The sequence below is a fragment of the Diceros bicornis genome, unplaced genomic scaffold (assembly GCF_020826845.1).
Source record: "Diceros bicornis minor isolate mBicDic1 unplaced genomic scaffold, mDicBic1.mat.cur scaffold_158_ctg1, whole genome shotgun sequence".
NCBI classification, from domain to species: Eukaryota; Metazoa; Chordata; class Mammalia; order Perissodactyla; family Rhinocerotidae; genus Diceros; species Diceros bicornis.
The window spans coordinates 688,024-704,009 of record NW_026691064.1 but is presented as its reverse complement, the minus strand read 5'-3'; the positions used below and the strand labels follow the sequence as shown (position 1 = coordinate 704,009).

Genomic DNA, 15,986 nt, shown 5'->3' with positions numbered 1-15,986 from the left:
GTTTTAAGATGACTAGCCAGAGTTTTGGTAACTGACACCCATCCCCTCTCCTTCAGTCCTTATTTTCAAGGGCAATTTTGAAATTTTAAGCCTGGTAAAAATGTGGAAATGTGATTAGAGTAAAGAGAAAGTAAGAGGAGAAACTGATTCGATGTATATCTAAATTACAAAAATACCTTAGACAATTTTCCATCAATAATCAAAATAACACCTTACACCGGTACAATGCTTACAACCTGCAAAATACTTTCCACTTCCTTTATCGTTTTTACACTTTATAACCACACTGTAAGTTCAGCAGGGAAAAGCAGGACAGCAATCATTATTTCCATTTTATACAAATATTTTTTGAGTGCCTATGTCATATGAGGAAAAAATAGAGTATTTCATATAGAAAAAGGCTATGATCTTCTATGCGTTTAAAAGAGGTAAAGTTCTCAAACTGTATATGCCCAGGTAAAGAGTTATTGGACTGAGTTGGAAAGATATATTATCCAGATATTTCAAGGCCATCGAAATCTTCTTTTCCCACCACCTATGCAGAGTTATTTAGGGAACTGCTATAAATGCCCTCTTGACTTTTCAAATTTGAAATAATTTCAGAATTACAGAAAAGTTGCAAAAATAGTAGTTTCCATATACCTTTCATCCAGCATCCTCTAATGTTAACATTTTACATACCACAGTACAGTTATCAAAATCAGGAAATTAATATTGGTACAATACTAGTGACTAAACTACAGACTTGAAACATTTTTCCACTAAGGTCCATTTTCTGATGCAGGATGTAATCCAGGATCCCACAATCTGAAATAGTTCCTTGGTCTTTCTCTCTCTTTCGTGACCTTGACACTTTGGCAGAGATACTGGTAGAGTTATTTTGTCGCATATCCCTCGATTTGGGTTTGTCTGATGCTTTCTCATGTTTAGATGAAGGTTATGCATTTTTGGCAAGAACACCACAGAAATGGCATTGTGCCCTTCTCAGAGCATAAAGTCAGGAGACATGGTGGTCTCTGCCAAGTTTCTCCATGTAATTATTCCCCTTCCCTTGTCATTAATAAATATCTTAGGGGAAATACTGAGACTATACAAATATCCTGCTTCTCCTCAAACTTTTACCCACTAATTTTAGCATCCTTCAATATATTTTGCCTCTGATAATTATCACTATGGTGTTTGTCTAATGAAGATTTTCTTTCTTCTTCTTCTTTTTTTTTTTTTTGGATATCTGATCTTATTTGTTACTCTTAGAAAATTTCATTTTTGACTGGACTCAGACTTAGAGGTAGAAGCTTTCGGGACAGCCCCTGTCTCTTGGCAATCTGTTCCTGGTGTTTTTCTTTGGCCTCCTTCACTCTCTTGGCCAAAAGTTCAGCATATTCTGCAGCCTCTTCCTTGTTTTTCTTAGTACACTGTTTCTTCAGAGCAATAGGCCGCCGTTTGTGTTGCAGGACACGTGGAGGAACAAGATGCTGAATCTTGGGTGCTTTGGTCCTAGGTTCTTACCTTTTTTGTCTAGGGGCTTTCTCACAACATTCTAGCGGACATCATCCTCTTTAGAGAGATTGAAAAGTTTGCAGATTCTGCTAGCTCTTTTGAGCCCCACACGACGAGTCACAGTAGTATCAGCGAGTCCAGAAATATCCTTCTCCCCTTTTTTCACAATGAACAAGTTGAGAACACTCAGATTGGCAACCACAATGCAACCCCCAACAGATTTGTGCTTTCTTTCTCCAGTCCTCCTCCGTCTGTAACAGGAATGCCCCTCACTCAATAGCAGGCAGACACGGCCATGGGTCAAGACACCCTGCTTGATGGGGAAACCCTGCTTGTCATTCCCACCACTGATTCGGACCACATAACCCTTCCACTCTTCACCCAGAGCGTCAGCAGCAACTTCTGTGGCCATACGCTTCTCACAAAATGTACAAAGTTGGCATTCATCGTCCACTTCCATGAGTTTCTGGCAGCCAGTGACCGGGAAAGAGATGTTCAGCTTCATCCTGAAGCAGCCGACTACCTCCGAGGCACCACAAAAAAAGAGGCTAATGAAGACTTTCAATTTTCCTCATTCCTCTATATATATTAGTTGGAATTTTTCTCTAAGGAGAAGCTATCCCTTCTCTCTCAATTATTTATTCATTCATTTGTGCCCTTCATTTTTGCTTGTGTGTTCCCTCTGTTTCCCTTCTTTGCCAGGCCAGTAGGAATTTAGCAAAGCAATAGATAAAAACAAATATCATTTAAAAAGACAACTCCCAAAGTATTTTCAAATTTTTTGCACTATCCTGTCTAACCAGATGGACTAGTCAAACAACAAAAAACTTAGATTAAGATCAGACACACAAACAACATTGATCAAAGCAACATGAATCCATAAGAAACAAACTGACCAAAAAAAAGACAAAAGTCCTTACTCACTGACTGTGTGTGGTATCTTAGGGGCAAAAATTAAATCAATGCATTTTGACAACCAATGTTCATTTTGTTTGTCTCCAACTCTCTAACCGGGTAAAGTTTCTAAATAAAAGAAGAAGCTAATTGCTTTATTTCAAAATGGATAGTGGTTTTTAATGGTTTATTTTGGCTTGGGGCTTTTTCTCTCCAACCAGGACATCTATTCTTCTTCAGAGAACAAAACAGAAAATAAATTATTGGTACCGAAGTAGTATGAATATTGATACCATCAGATGTTTCTACCCTAAGAAAGATTATTTCCACATCTATCATCAATGAAATGTTTTGCAAAACAGGTTGTTTTTCCAACAGATTGGTGTATGGTGAATCAAAAAAGTTTGCATGTGAGGAGAATAAGCATTGATTCTAGAAATGAGCCACAATCTCTTGGGTGGCCTAAGAACAAGTTACCAAACTTGCCTAGACCTGATTTTTCCATCTGTGAAATGATGATAGTTTTTACCTACCTCATTAAGAGATGTCAGACATTAATTAATGTTCATAATGGGCTTGAGATCTGTGATTAAATCTGTTATCCTTATGGAAAACAGAGCCATTCAACCACTGAGGAGCAGTAAACAAATCAGGGGGATGTATAGTCCATGGAAAGAAATACTAAAGAGTGAAAAGTTAGTCAAGAATGAGGAGTGGGGGCTGGGACAAGAACCTCTTTCGGTGTGTAAGTATTCGTGCATTGTTATTGTTCATGGAATTAAGAAATACACCTCTCTGATGTCTCAATATGCGGACTCTTCTTCGCCACACTAAGGTTCTTAACCTTTTTCGTGTCATGGATATTTTTAACACTTCAGTGAAGCCACAGACCTCTTCTCATAATGCTTTTTAAATACATTAAAAAGTATGTAGGATTATGAAAGAAACCAATTTTATTAAGGCACAGTTATCATAATGTTTTTAAAAATTTAGTCAGAATTATATGTATGCTTCTTTATTAAATTAGATGAGATCCAATAGCAGTCTAATAACTACCATAATTTCAAAGTTGTGATGGTTGTAAACAAGATTTCAAGATATTTGCAACAACTCTAATGTGATATAAAAATATCCGTGTTTTCTGTTAGTGATAAGGTTAGAGGAACTGCTCTTATTATTGTGGTTTGTTGCCTACATTTATAATTTTAAATTGCTAAGTTTTAGTTGGAAGTTACTGAAAATAAAGATGTATTATTCTTCCCATCCAATTTCACGGACCCTCTAAATTTTATCCATGGGCTTCTTGGGGTATTTGGATCTCAGGTTAAGAAACTCTGTTCTAAACCTATCCTGGAAACCCTCAGATAGCCAAATACTTGATATTATTTCTCCAAGTGCAATCAGGTGATCATAGCTATGGAGTGTTTATTAAAAATGCAAATCTCTTGACCTTTTCCTAGACCTGCCGAATCTGTATTTTTAACAAGCATTCAAGTGACTGATATACACACTAAAGTTTGAGAACTGCTTCAAAAGTGGTTACATCAATACTTATCTTCAATAGAATCACAATTATCAAGCCACAGATTCTTAAATATTAGTTTGAGGTATTACAATGTCGTATAATATTATAATATGGTAGGTCTGGAAGGGGCCTAGAAATTTCAATCTTTTAATAGGCCTTTCAAATATTGTGATGAATATGTTCTCAACTCCATTATGAGAAATATTCCTAAACGAAGACACTAAAAGTCAAAGTATAAAATCTGCCCAGGAATGAGAGGAACCCAATCAGGAGCTTTCCATCAGAATCATCATCACAATACTCCACTACCCTTTCCTTTTCTGCACCAGTTAATACTCTTCAAAAGAAAATCTTTAGATAGAAGAATTAAATATGGAATCAATGCATTGTATCACAAAAGATACAAAAGGTGAGTGACATTCTCTGTAACTTTTAACATCATGCTTTAAACTGGTAGGCAAAAATTAAATGTCATCAACAACATGAAAAGCAGAAAAACAGAGAAAAAGAGCTGCAGAAGATCTAAAGATCATCTTGAGTTTCAACTACTTCCCTTTTTCTTCTGCCTCACAAATCTTTATCCCTATCCCAAAAATTCTCTGTAATTTGAGCTTCAGACCAGTAGATCCAATTGTCTACTAAACATTTACCCCTGCATACCACAGACAACTCAGACATGACAACCAAAACTGAACTCATCACATTCCTCTGCAGAATGGCTTTCTCTTTCATATTGTGGGTCTTGGGTATTGGTACCATCTAGCAAGATATTCAGAAATTGTCCTAGACATCTCCCATCTCTCACTAAGTTTTTCTTTGCTAGGGGACGCTTTTGGAGTGATGGTCAGTGTTAAAGCTCCAGCAGTGACCTAGTGTTCTTCATGTCTGCATGTTTGGAGTGCCAGCCTCCAATGTGGCTGATGTCGTAAGATTGACATAGTGATTGGAAGAGTCCTTCTCAGACAGGTCTCATGCCCCAAACTAACTCCAAAAACACAACTGCAGCCCTAGGAAGGCTTAGGAGATGTGGCTTACTCCAGCTCAGATTTCAGACTCTGAAAGAAACGCCTTTTATTTCTATGATTCATTTTTTCCTTGTATTTATGTTTTCTTGCCCTTCACTCCATTCAAGTAGTAAGACTTTGAGTTCTAAGTTTAGGGTGTAGTTCTTGGAGAATGCCCTCTCAGACTGCCTGTGATCTAGGCAAGAGAAATTCTTGGGGGTTCACAGGGTCCTCGCTGAATCATGGAGTTTGGAGGCCAAAGACACCTAATAACACATGATTCGGAATTTGGAATTCTCATCACCAACATCTGGTGTAGGTAAGCTGACCAAAGTGAGTACATAGACAGGTTTAGGAGGTAAGATCACTGAAGAACCTCAAACCTGAAGGGCTGTTGCACTATTTATGGGTAAATCCCCCTAAGAAGAGCAAGGCTACTGCACCAGGACAGGATCTAGTAAGTGGACCATGGTCTTGATGAAGACAAAGATTCACTTCTAAAGTAGTGGGCTGATCTCAAGACAGAGCCTCAGTATGTAAACTTCTGATCCAGTCATATTGCTAGACTGCTCTGTGTTCTTCACTCCAGGATCAATTTTCCTTTTCATCCTATTCCTCAGTCAGGGCAGAAAGAGTAATATGTAACTCCAAAGGAAATAGAGCAAATTTCTGCTGGAGCAGAAAAATAGGTGGCAGAAAAGAATGTCTGCATCACTATGAGAAGGATAATTTTAACCAAGGCTATGTGGTTTCAATGCTGACAAAAGGTGAGATTTGGGGAATGAGACATGGCAGAGATAATCTACTTCTCAACGGGCCCCTGCATGTAGAGGGGTAGGAAGTGCTTACAGTAACAGTAGGAACAAACGAAGCTGGTTCCGCTAGGATTAAAGCAGCTCACAGAGTGGGGTCTATATTACTGAGCATGGGTGACCCTCAATTCAGGATTGTGAGGCCAAAACAATGGGAACCTTATGGGACAACAGGAATAATTCAAAAAAGAGAGAAGAGGAGGATCCCAGGAAAGGCCCACATCATGGAGGTGCAAACCTTGCAGTCACTGGTAGTGGACCCTGAACAACAGACAGGAATGGATTGGTCTCTTGGTGCAGTTGGAACCAAAAAGTCTTTATTTATTATTTTATTTTATTTTATTTTTCATACTGATGCCTTTTCTTTTTTTTAAAGATTGGTCCTAAGCTAACATCTCTTGCCCATCTTCCTCTTTTTTTTAATCTTTTTCTCCCCAAAGCCCCAGTACATAGTTGTATACCCTAGTTGTAGGTCCTTCTAGTTCTTCTATGTGGGACGCCACCCCAGCATGGCTTGTTGAGCTGTGAGCAGGTCTGAGCCCAGGATTCGAACCAGCGTACCCCAGGCCCCTGAAGTGGAGCATGCAAACTTAACCGCTATTCCACTGGGCCAGGCCCCTATTTTATTTTATTTTATTTTATTTTTCTGACTACTCCCTCACCCCAGAAAATACCAGTGCTCTTTTGGCATATGGCTGGTAGCAGTAATTGGATCTAGACCTGCTTTCTCAAATCCAGTAGGCACTAACCACATGTAGCTATTGAGCACTTGAAATGTGGTTAGTCTGAATTGAGAGATTCTTTACATATAAAATATCTATCGAATTTCAAAAACTTAGTACAAAAAAATGTAAAATATCTCATTAATTTTTATATTAACTACATGTTGAAAATATACTATTTTGGAGATATTGCTTTAAATAAACATATCACTAAAATTAATTTCATCTGTTTCTTTATTCTTTTTTAATGTAACTGTTAGAAAATTCAAAATTACATATATGGCTTGCATTATTTCTCCATTGGACGGTGCTGATCTAGACCAAGACATACCTTGGTTCCATGGCCATTGTTCTTTTTGTATGTGCTAAGGAACTAGTATTTAACCAATGATTCTAAAACTTAGTGTGTTTAAAAATCATCTGAGGAACATAAGAAAATGTCTTTCTTGCCTCCACCCTCCTAGCAAGATTCTAACTATTGCATTTGGGATGTAGACAATGAATTCGTATTTTCAACCAGTTCCCTAGGAGATTCTGATACAGGAAGTCCTCTGACCGTACCTTGAGAAATATTGGCTTAGGGTGAACAGCACTGCACTGATCATGTTTGATTCTAGGATGTTTTTCTCTTTTTCTAAATTTTGTGGGTGGGAGAAGCTGCTGTGATAATCTCATGTTCGTGCTGACTCTCTGAAACTTGGGCTAAGTACATCCAGTGATGGTTTTAGGATTGGATTAACCAAACTTTAAAAATGCTAAAACCTTTACCTCAGATTTAGTGGAAGATGGCCCAGGATACAGCTGCAGAGGAGAAATCTCAGGCTGCAGTGAGGGCCCTGAATTAGTTCCCTTGTATATGAGAATGTAAGAACTGAAAAGAAAATGTGCATGGGTGCAGGCAAGAAGGAGGGAGGCATGCAAGAGGGCCTGAGACACTGGATCCTATATTGAAGCTTTGACTTCTCTGTAGGAACAAGGGGTTGGCTTGATGCTGGGAAGAGATTTATATTACTAAAATGTATACGGTGTATTCACAAAATGACTAACATTATGTGCTGAAGTCAACAAGGGCTCACTGCATACCATGTGGTTAAGAGATGGATTTTGGAGCTAGACCATCTGAGTTCTAATAGTATCTCCGCCTTGGGCAAATCTTTTAACCTCTTTGCTTTTCTTTAAAATAGAAAAGATAATTGTACCTACCCATAAATTTGTTGTGAGAATTAAGTGATCTGATACATGTAGAAAATACAGAATTGTGTCCGGCACATAAGAGCTATATGAATGTTAGGTATTATTCTTGCATTACAGGGTGGTGAAATTTGCTGGGCAATATAGAGCTAAAGATACTTTACAATAAGGAAAGGAACAGAAGGAGACCACTTTACCTATTGCAGACAGCAATAGGAAGCAGCAAGTGCAAATGCTTGGAGAGGACAGGGAAGTTGCACAAATACTGATCTTACTCGGCTTACGACGGGGTTACGACTCGATAAACCTATCGTAAGTTGAAAATATCATAAGTCGAAAATGCATTTAATACATCTTACCTACCAAACATCATAGCTTAGCCTAGCCTACCTTAAATGTGCTCAGAACCCTTACATTAGCCTACAGTTGGGCAAAATCATCTAACACAGAGCCGATTTTATAATAAAGTGTTGAATATCTCATGTAGTTTATTGAATACTTACTGAAAGTGAAACAAAATGGTTGTGTGGGTACAGAATGGTTGTGAGTGTGTCAGTTATTCACCCTTGTGGTCGCGTCGTTGACTGGGAGCTGCGGCTCGCCGCTGCTGCCCAGCGTCACAGGCGAGTACCGTTCGGCATATTGCTAGCCCGGGAAAAGATCAAAAGTCAAAATCGAAGGATAGTTTCCACTGAACGCATATCACTTTCACACCATCATATAGTCAAAAAATCACAAGTCCAACCATCATAAGTGGAGAACCGTTTGTATGTGTATAAGGTATACTGGGAGATGAGGAGAGAGGGCAATAAAATAGGAAATAACAGAATCTGAAAGAAGGAGTTGCCTTTTGTAGATTGGAGTAAGCCTATCTAGCCTAATTTAAATATACATTCAAATTCAGTATTTACTTATTAAAAGTGCAAGCCAAATATAAAAAATATCTTTGGGTCAGATTACCCTAAGGGGCTAGCTCCCAGTCCCAGCCACATGTGCGGTTTCTAGAGTTGTCATGCGCCCTCTCAGTTAGAGTATTGTTCCTTCCTATTTCAGGTGTTTCTGGGGGAAACTTCAGGCCTTGAGGAGGGAATGGCCCATCTCTGGATGATGTCGGGGAGCTGTGGTGAGGATTATGTGCAGTTAAGGCATTTCTGATACTCTGCGATCTCCCTCAAATGGAGCAGCAACACCCCAAGTGTTAAGACCATGTGGGTTAAGAGGAGGAGGACAAAATAGCAGCTACTATCCGCTGTGTACTTGAGGGAACTCAAGGTGTTTCTTGCTTCACTTCGCCTCCAAAGGAGGGCAAGGAGAGATAAAAACAAAAGTAGGCAACAACGCTGGGGGCTGGCGTTCCTAATGCGACAAGTGAAAAGGTTAAAGCAGTACTTTCTCAACCTTTTTCAGCTTATGTCACGGCCCGAGGCAGCTGACGTGGAGTCCTAGCTGTCGGGCTTCTATCCCCCTACCTGCCCCAAAGGCACACTTCTGAGCCTTTCGCTGGAGAAGGACTCTTTCACGTCCTGGGAATACACGTGGTGTCACATCTGGCTTTTCCTCACTCAGTTTTTCTCTAAGAAACTTGCTTCCTTTATGGATAAAAGGCAGACAGCCCCAGGGCATCTCCTAATTGGGAAGGTGGTTTCCCCTTTGCTTTCCTCTCTTCTTCTCTTCCTAAACCTTCCCTTTTATTAAAGGTCACGCGGGGAAAGAGAGAAAAGAAGATTATTTGAGCTTTCTGTTCTTGGTCTTCAAGAAAAACATTTTTTCTGCTTATGATACACTTTGCTTGGAGTTGTTCTTCCTAAGCTCTTCTTACCATCTATAAGCCCCTCAAGAGCCCAGATCAGTATGTGGACTCAAGAGAAAGTGGCCAAGGGTGACAGGTGGACATTGGAAAGTGTGGAAAGATGTAGACCCAGAGCAAAAGGAAAGCAAAGCTGCCTCAGCAAAACACAAAACTGAGAATCACAGCACTGACCTCCATCTGCCAGGAACCAGAATCATTGTATTTAAAAGTAATTAAATACACTCACATAACTCTGGAAAGTTTAGTTGCCCCAGGTTTCAGATATTCAGAAGTATTAAGCATGGGAATGCGGTGGTTATAGAAAACCTCAATAGTATTCCATAAAATCAGTCACAGTGGTAGCTCTCCTAATTGACATTTACCTAACTCCTCACTCCCACTGGCTGACTGACGCCCCATGGTCCGATGAATCTTACCCTGAGGCTCCTTTCTAGTGCCTCCTAGTATGCTACTCTCCCAGAGGAGTTGCGAGATTTCTAAGAGTTATATACGTGTTACCCAACCTATTTAAGCCAACTGTGCTTATTAGTATAATCACTTAATTTAATAAAATATTTATTCTTATTAAATTATAAATGAATATTAATATTTTTAAATTTAATACAATATTTTCCATTTTAAGTTATAAATAAATGCCAAAATATAACAGCAAAATTTAAAACCAAAGAAATACGAATGTGAAAAGAAAGATTTATATCTATAAAAACTAAATTTAATGCCTTGTAAAGCCTCAATAAAGGTGAGTCACTTTTAAAACGTTGCTGTCAAATTAGTGTTCAAGGCAACTGTAAAAATTGGGGGGAAAGTCTTAAAAGTCTAAAAAGGCTGCACCCAAATTGCTTTATAAGTATCATCAACTCCTATTTCACTTTAAAGAAACAGAAACTAGAAATCAGAAATGAGGCAATTTGTGTATTCCATCATGCCATTTTGAGTATTTTTTCATGCCAGAAAGAATATATCAGGAGACTTGTACTCAAGGAAAATTCATGAATAATGGACATTTATATATTTTAAGTAAAGATAAAATGTTTAAGATATGTTTGTACCATTTGTTTTTTATGATTTCCAAATCTTAACTGACTTTTTTGGTGTGAACCAAACAATTTTGGGTCATCTTTAGGTCCCAACTGCATGGTGGAAGATGGTTACTATTGAGTTTTTTTGAAATTTGTAACCGAATGTGTTTATGTAATTGCTTCATGGGATCGCATTGTTTTACTTCCAGGGAAAGAAATGACATCATATTACTGGAGGATATTTTCTAGTACCTACAAAATAATGTACAGGTGGTGAGAGGGGGACAAATAGGTAGGTGATGAGATAGCCTTCTCAGAACACCAATAAACCATAACTTTTGAAACAGCCTTAAATAGCTAAATAGAATTTATTTGGAAGGGTTTTTTTTTGCATTTAACTTTTGTTATTTAATAATTATTTTCTTGTAATAAAATATCTCAATAATACTGCACAACAATTTTTATATCGAACCCTAATTTTAGTAAGTTTCTGTAGGAATTAGTGAAAATAAAGTTATTTATGTAAACTGAAACTTAAGATTTCCAGCACAAATTCACACTATTATTGGGGTTCTTCAGGGTTTCATCAGGGATGCAGCACTCAGGTTCCTTTCCTTCTTTCTATCTGAAATTATATTATTCAGCTGTAAGTTTTTATAAAATGCATAATGAATATGCTAATCTGCAGGTAACTGTCAACAGACTCTAATTTTACTAGGAAAACTGTGTAGCTAAAAAAGTGGTTACCCGGGGCAGCCCCATGGCTTAGCGGTTAAGTGCACGCGCTCCGCTACTGGCAGCCCAGGTTGGGATCCTGAGCGCGCACCTACGCACCACTTCTCCAGCCATGCTGAGGCCGCATCCCACATACAGCAACTAGAAGGATGTGCAACTATGACATACAGCTATCTACTGGTGCTTTGGGGAAAAAAAAGGAGGAGGATTGGCAATAGATGTTAGCTCAGAGCCAGTCTTCCTCAGCAAAAAAAAAGAGGAGGATTAGCATGGATGATAGCTCAGGGCTGATCTTCCTCACAAAAAAAAATAAAGTGGTAACCCATTCATCTCTTTTTTTTTTGCTAAGGAAGATTAACCCTCAGCTAACATCTGCTGCCAATCTTCCTCTTTTTGCTTGAGGAAGATTCACCGCGAGCTAACACCTGAGCCAGTCTTCCTCTATTTTGTATGTGGGTCACTGTCACAGCATGACCACTGATGAGTGGCGTAGGTCCGTGCCTGGGAATCGAACCTGGGCTGCCGAAGTGGAGTGCACCGAACTTAACCACTAGGTCACAGGGCCAGCCCCTCCATTCACCTCTTTTTAATGCCCTAACACATTTTAAAAGTCAAGAGATGAGAAGGAGCAATATTAAATTCAGTATTCAAAATTAAGAATTTTTACATTAATGCTATCAAATAACTTTTACTCATTTAATATGTATAAGCTTGGTTTTTTCATAGATCAATTTTATTATATCAGGCATAACAGGAAAACTTTTCAATCACAATAACAGGTGACTAAGGGAAAACTTTTCTACCTAAGGGAAATTTTGAATTCTACTTATATTTTTGTTTTTTTTTTTTTTTGTGAAAAAGATCAGCTCTGAGCTAACATCCACGCCAATCCTCCTCTTTTTGCTGAGGAAGACTGGGCCTGGGCTAACATCCATGCCCATCTTCTTCTACTTTATATAAGACGCCGCCACAGCATGGCCTGACAAGCGGTGCATCGGTGCGCGCCCGGGATCTGAACCTGGGCCGCCAGCTGCGGAGTGAGCGCACTTAACCTCTATGCCACAGGGCCAGCCCCCTGCTTATACTTCATGAAATATAAACAGAAAAAAAGGAAGTCCAAGTAAACTCCTGTCATAACTCACCTGTGTCCCGTTACAAAGAAAATTCTTTATCTGTTTGAATTTATATTGCCAGGAACAGTGGTATATTTAACATTTCAGCAGAATGACTGATCGGCTTTAAATAAAATTCTATAACTCTTCTCATTAGAGCAGTTTCATGTGACAAATTATGCCTCAAAAAATTATAATAAAACTCCTCTCTCTACCTCGAGATCCCAAAAGGATGTAAAACACATTATGAGGTTCTACAATGATAATTAATTATAAAACTTAATCTGCACTCTTAATGGCACGTGTTTTTAAGTTGCATTTTTTTTTAACAACAAAGGACATACACTTTTTAAATAATTACATATCCCTATTCATTTATAACGAATATGGCAATGAACCTATTTTGCACTAACCGGATAGAAATCTTTATTTCCTCTTTTAAAAACTATTTATTGAGTGCTAAATATGCCTGGCACTATTCTAGATGCTGGAGATATAGCAGTAAACAAACAACTCTTATGGACTTTGTATTATAGCAGAGGGACATAGACAATAATAAAGTTAATAAGTAATTAATGACTAAGCTTTTCAACAAGGGCTATGGAAAAAAATAAAGCAGAGAAGGGAGATAAAGAGTGGAGGGGATATGGGGGATAGAAGGCGGTCTGAAATTTTAAATAGAATGGTCAAGAAAGGCCTCACTAAAAAGATATCGGTAGGGCGGGCTGACCCGGTGGCTTAGCGGTTAAGCACACGCGCTCCGCTACTGGCGGCCCGGGTTCGGATCCTGGGTGCGCACCGACGCACGGATTCTCCGGCCATGCTGAGGCTGCGTCCCACATACAGCAACTAGAAGGATGTGCAACTAAGACATACAACTATCTACTGGGGCTTTGGGGGGTAAAAAAAAAAGGAGGAGGATTGGCAATACATGTTAGCTCAGAGCCAGTCTTCCTCAGCAGAAAAAGAGGAGGATTAGCACAGATGTTAGCTCAGGGCTGATCTTCCTCACAAAAAAAAAAAAAAGAGAGAGAGAAGATATCGGTAGGGCTTGTAGACATTTGTAAAGACTTTGACTTTTATGTTAAGCAAAATGGGAAGCTTTGGAAGTTTGGAAAAGAGAAGTGGCATGATCTGACTTACTCTTCAAAAGGATCCCTAGCTGCTGTGTTGAGCATAGACTGGGGAGGGAGGCAGGGATGCAGAAGATGAGTTAAGAGGCTATTGTAGTAATCCAGATAAAAGATTAAGATGGTTTAAAAGTAGTGAAAAGTTTTTGGATTTGTGATGTCTTTTGAAGGTGAATTCTAAAAGAATTATTAATAGATTGAATGTAGGTATAAAAAAAAGAAAAATCAATGATTACTCCAAATTACAAATTCCTTATTGGAAAGCAGCATTCCAAAATAATTAAATTCAGCACCCACTTGTTAAATAAGAGCATCTTTTGAGATAATAATAACAACAACAATAATAGCTGTATTAGTCAGGAAGGTCTAGGTTATGCTTCTATGAGAAAAAAAGAAAAGAAAGGAAGAAAAGAAAAATCTCAGATAAAAGTCAATTTGTTCTGTTACACAAAGTTCACTGCAGGTTCAGGAGTGATTCTAGGGCAGCTGTGTTCCACGGATTTTCCAGTGATCCAGTTTACTTTGATGTGTTGGCTCTTTCGTCTCAACTTGAGGCCTCCTCCATGACCAGTAGGTAAAGAAAGATGAAGAGTTATGAATGGGCTTTTCACTATCTCTGCCTGAAAGTGATGTGTATCACTTTTGCTCACATTTCATTCACCAAATCTAGTGGCACAGCTCTACTCAACAGCAAGGAAGCCGAGCAGTAGTATTCCATGTGTCAGGAAGGGGATAAGAATGTATAATACTACAAGCTAGCTTTGTCTACTGCATTAGTTAACATTATCCAGCATTTTCCATATGACAGGCTATGCTACGATCCACAAATAAAGACTTCCAGTGATCTGTTCTCAGTGGTTTCTACTTTGGAGTGACACTTAGGCATGTCCGCTCTGGGCTCATTATCCTAGATCCTAACAGATCTGGTTTCTAATCCACCGTGACCTGGATTTAACAATGCTCTGGGAAAACTCAACTACTCCCAGAATGTACATGCAATAAGGAAACAGGGATTACGTCTACTGGTTTCCACCTTCATCTGGGGGTCACAGCATACCCTGGGGATAGGATTATCATTCCCAAATAAACAAGCCACAGTTTAGCAGAGTCCGTGCTTAGGCATAAACGTTCATGAACTCTGTTCTTCCAATGTTTGGATATCAAATTTCTTGTTTTCTGAAGTTGATGCTGTGTCTGAAAAGATTAATTACCAAGGTGTCTAGGAGTTAGCCCTACCCTGGGGCATCCTCCAACTTCATAAATGTTACTCTCGGCCAACGAGCAGTTAACTTTTATACCTAGTAGGATTGAAAGAAACCCAGGGCACCCAACATGGCACCATATGTAATGAGGATTCCTGTAATAAGGACTGAATTGAGGCCCGGTATCTATGTTATGTTGCCTCTCCTTTCCCTCAGGTCACTCATCTCAGACCAAAACACAAGTGTTCATCCCAAATACAAACTTAGAAATTCAAGAGACTGTTAAAACCACTTTTGACACCTTAACATCTTTGAAGGGCATCCCTCTATGTTAACTATCCCAGAGCCATGCTGCAATTCTAAGTGGTGGTGGACAGGTTAATTCTGACCAACAATTTATCTTTTATTCAAGGGCATGCTCAGCCCTAGACATTATAACTCTTTGGTCCTCCTTGGTACGCCAAAACATACTCAGTTCAAGTTCAGTTTTTAGAAAATAGAGACTCAGTGTAAAGATGGAAAAATTTTTATTATCTTAGGAGCACATGTGACAATTCCTTTTATTGAGAGAAAGCTATTTTTATTGGGAAAATACTTTTCTTAAAGCTGAGTATAACAGCTGGGATCCTGAAAGTCTGGGTATTAGCTAGCATGAAATCTTAAGAGGAAGGGAAAAGTAACTCTCTATAATAGAAGCAGAGGAATTTGAGTTTCTGGGGAATATGTGAGAAGGGAAAAGGGAAGTGAGCAAAGTTGATGGATATATATACGAGAGAAGGGCCAGAGAGAGCAAACCCCTCTGGCACAATATCTGAGAAAGAACTTAGGAAATCAACAGTGTCTTACAAGAATATGAGCTGTGGCATGCAAACTGTTCCTCCTTGTCCCCTACAATAGCTCAAATAAAGTCTATATTTCTCACTCATATTTTAGTATGAGTCGATTTTTGTATGGAAGAACTGAGTTCTGCATCTCAGATTAGACAAAGTAAAATAAAGTAAGTATCTGAGAATGCAGTAGGCAAAAGGAAAAGGCATTTCCTGTTGACATCTTCATTACATCTTTTTTTTTTTTTTTTTGATGAGGAAGATTGCCCCCAAGCTAACATCTGTGCCAATCTTCCTCTATGTTGTATGTGGGACGCCGCCACAGCATGGCTTGTTGAGCAGTGTGTAGGTCCGTGCCTGGGATCTGAACCAGTGAACCCTGGGCCACCAAAGTGGAGCCTGTGAACTTAACCATTACGCCACCAGGCCGGCCCCCTTCATTACATCTCAAGACCTCTATATGCAGATTCTCCTCACCATTGTCCACCAGATGGACCGTGTGA

General features: G+C 39.0%; 1 pseudogene; it reads right to left on the bottom strand.

Moving 5' to 3' along the window:
* Nucleotides 1–1,260: 1,260 nt before the first annotated feature.
* Nucleotides 1,261–2,005, bottom strand: LOC131402568 (small ribosomal subunit protein eS6-like; annotated as a pseudogene).
* Nucleotides 2,006–15,986: the final 13,981 nt, after the last annotated feature.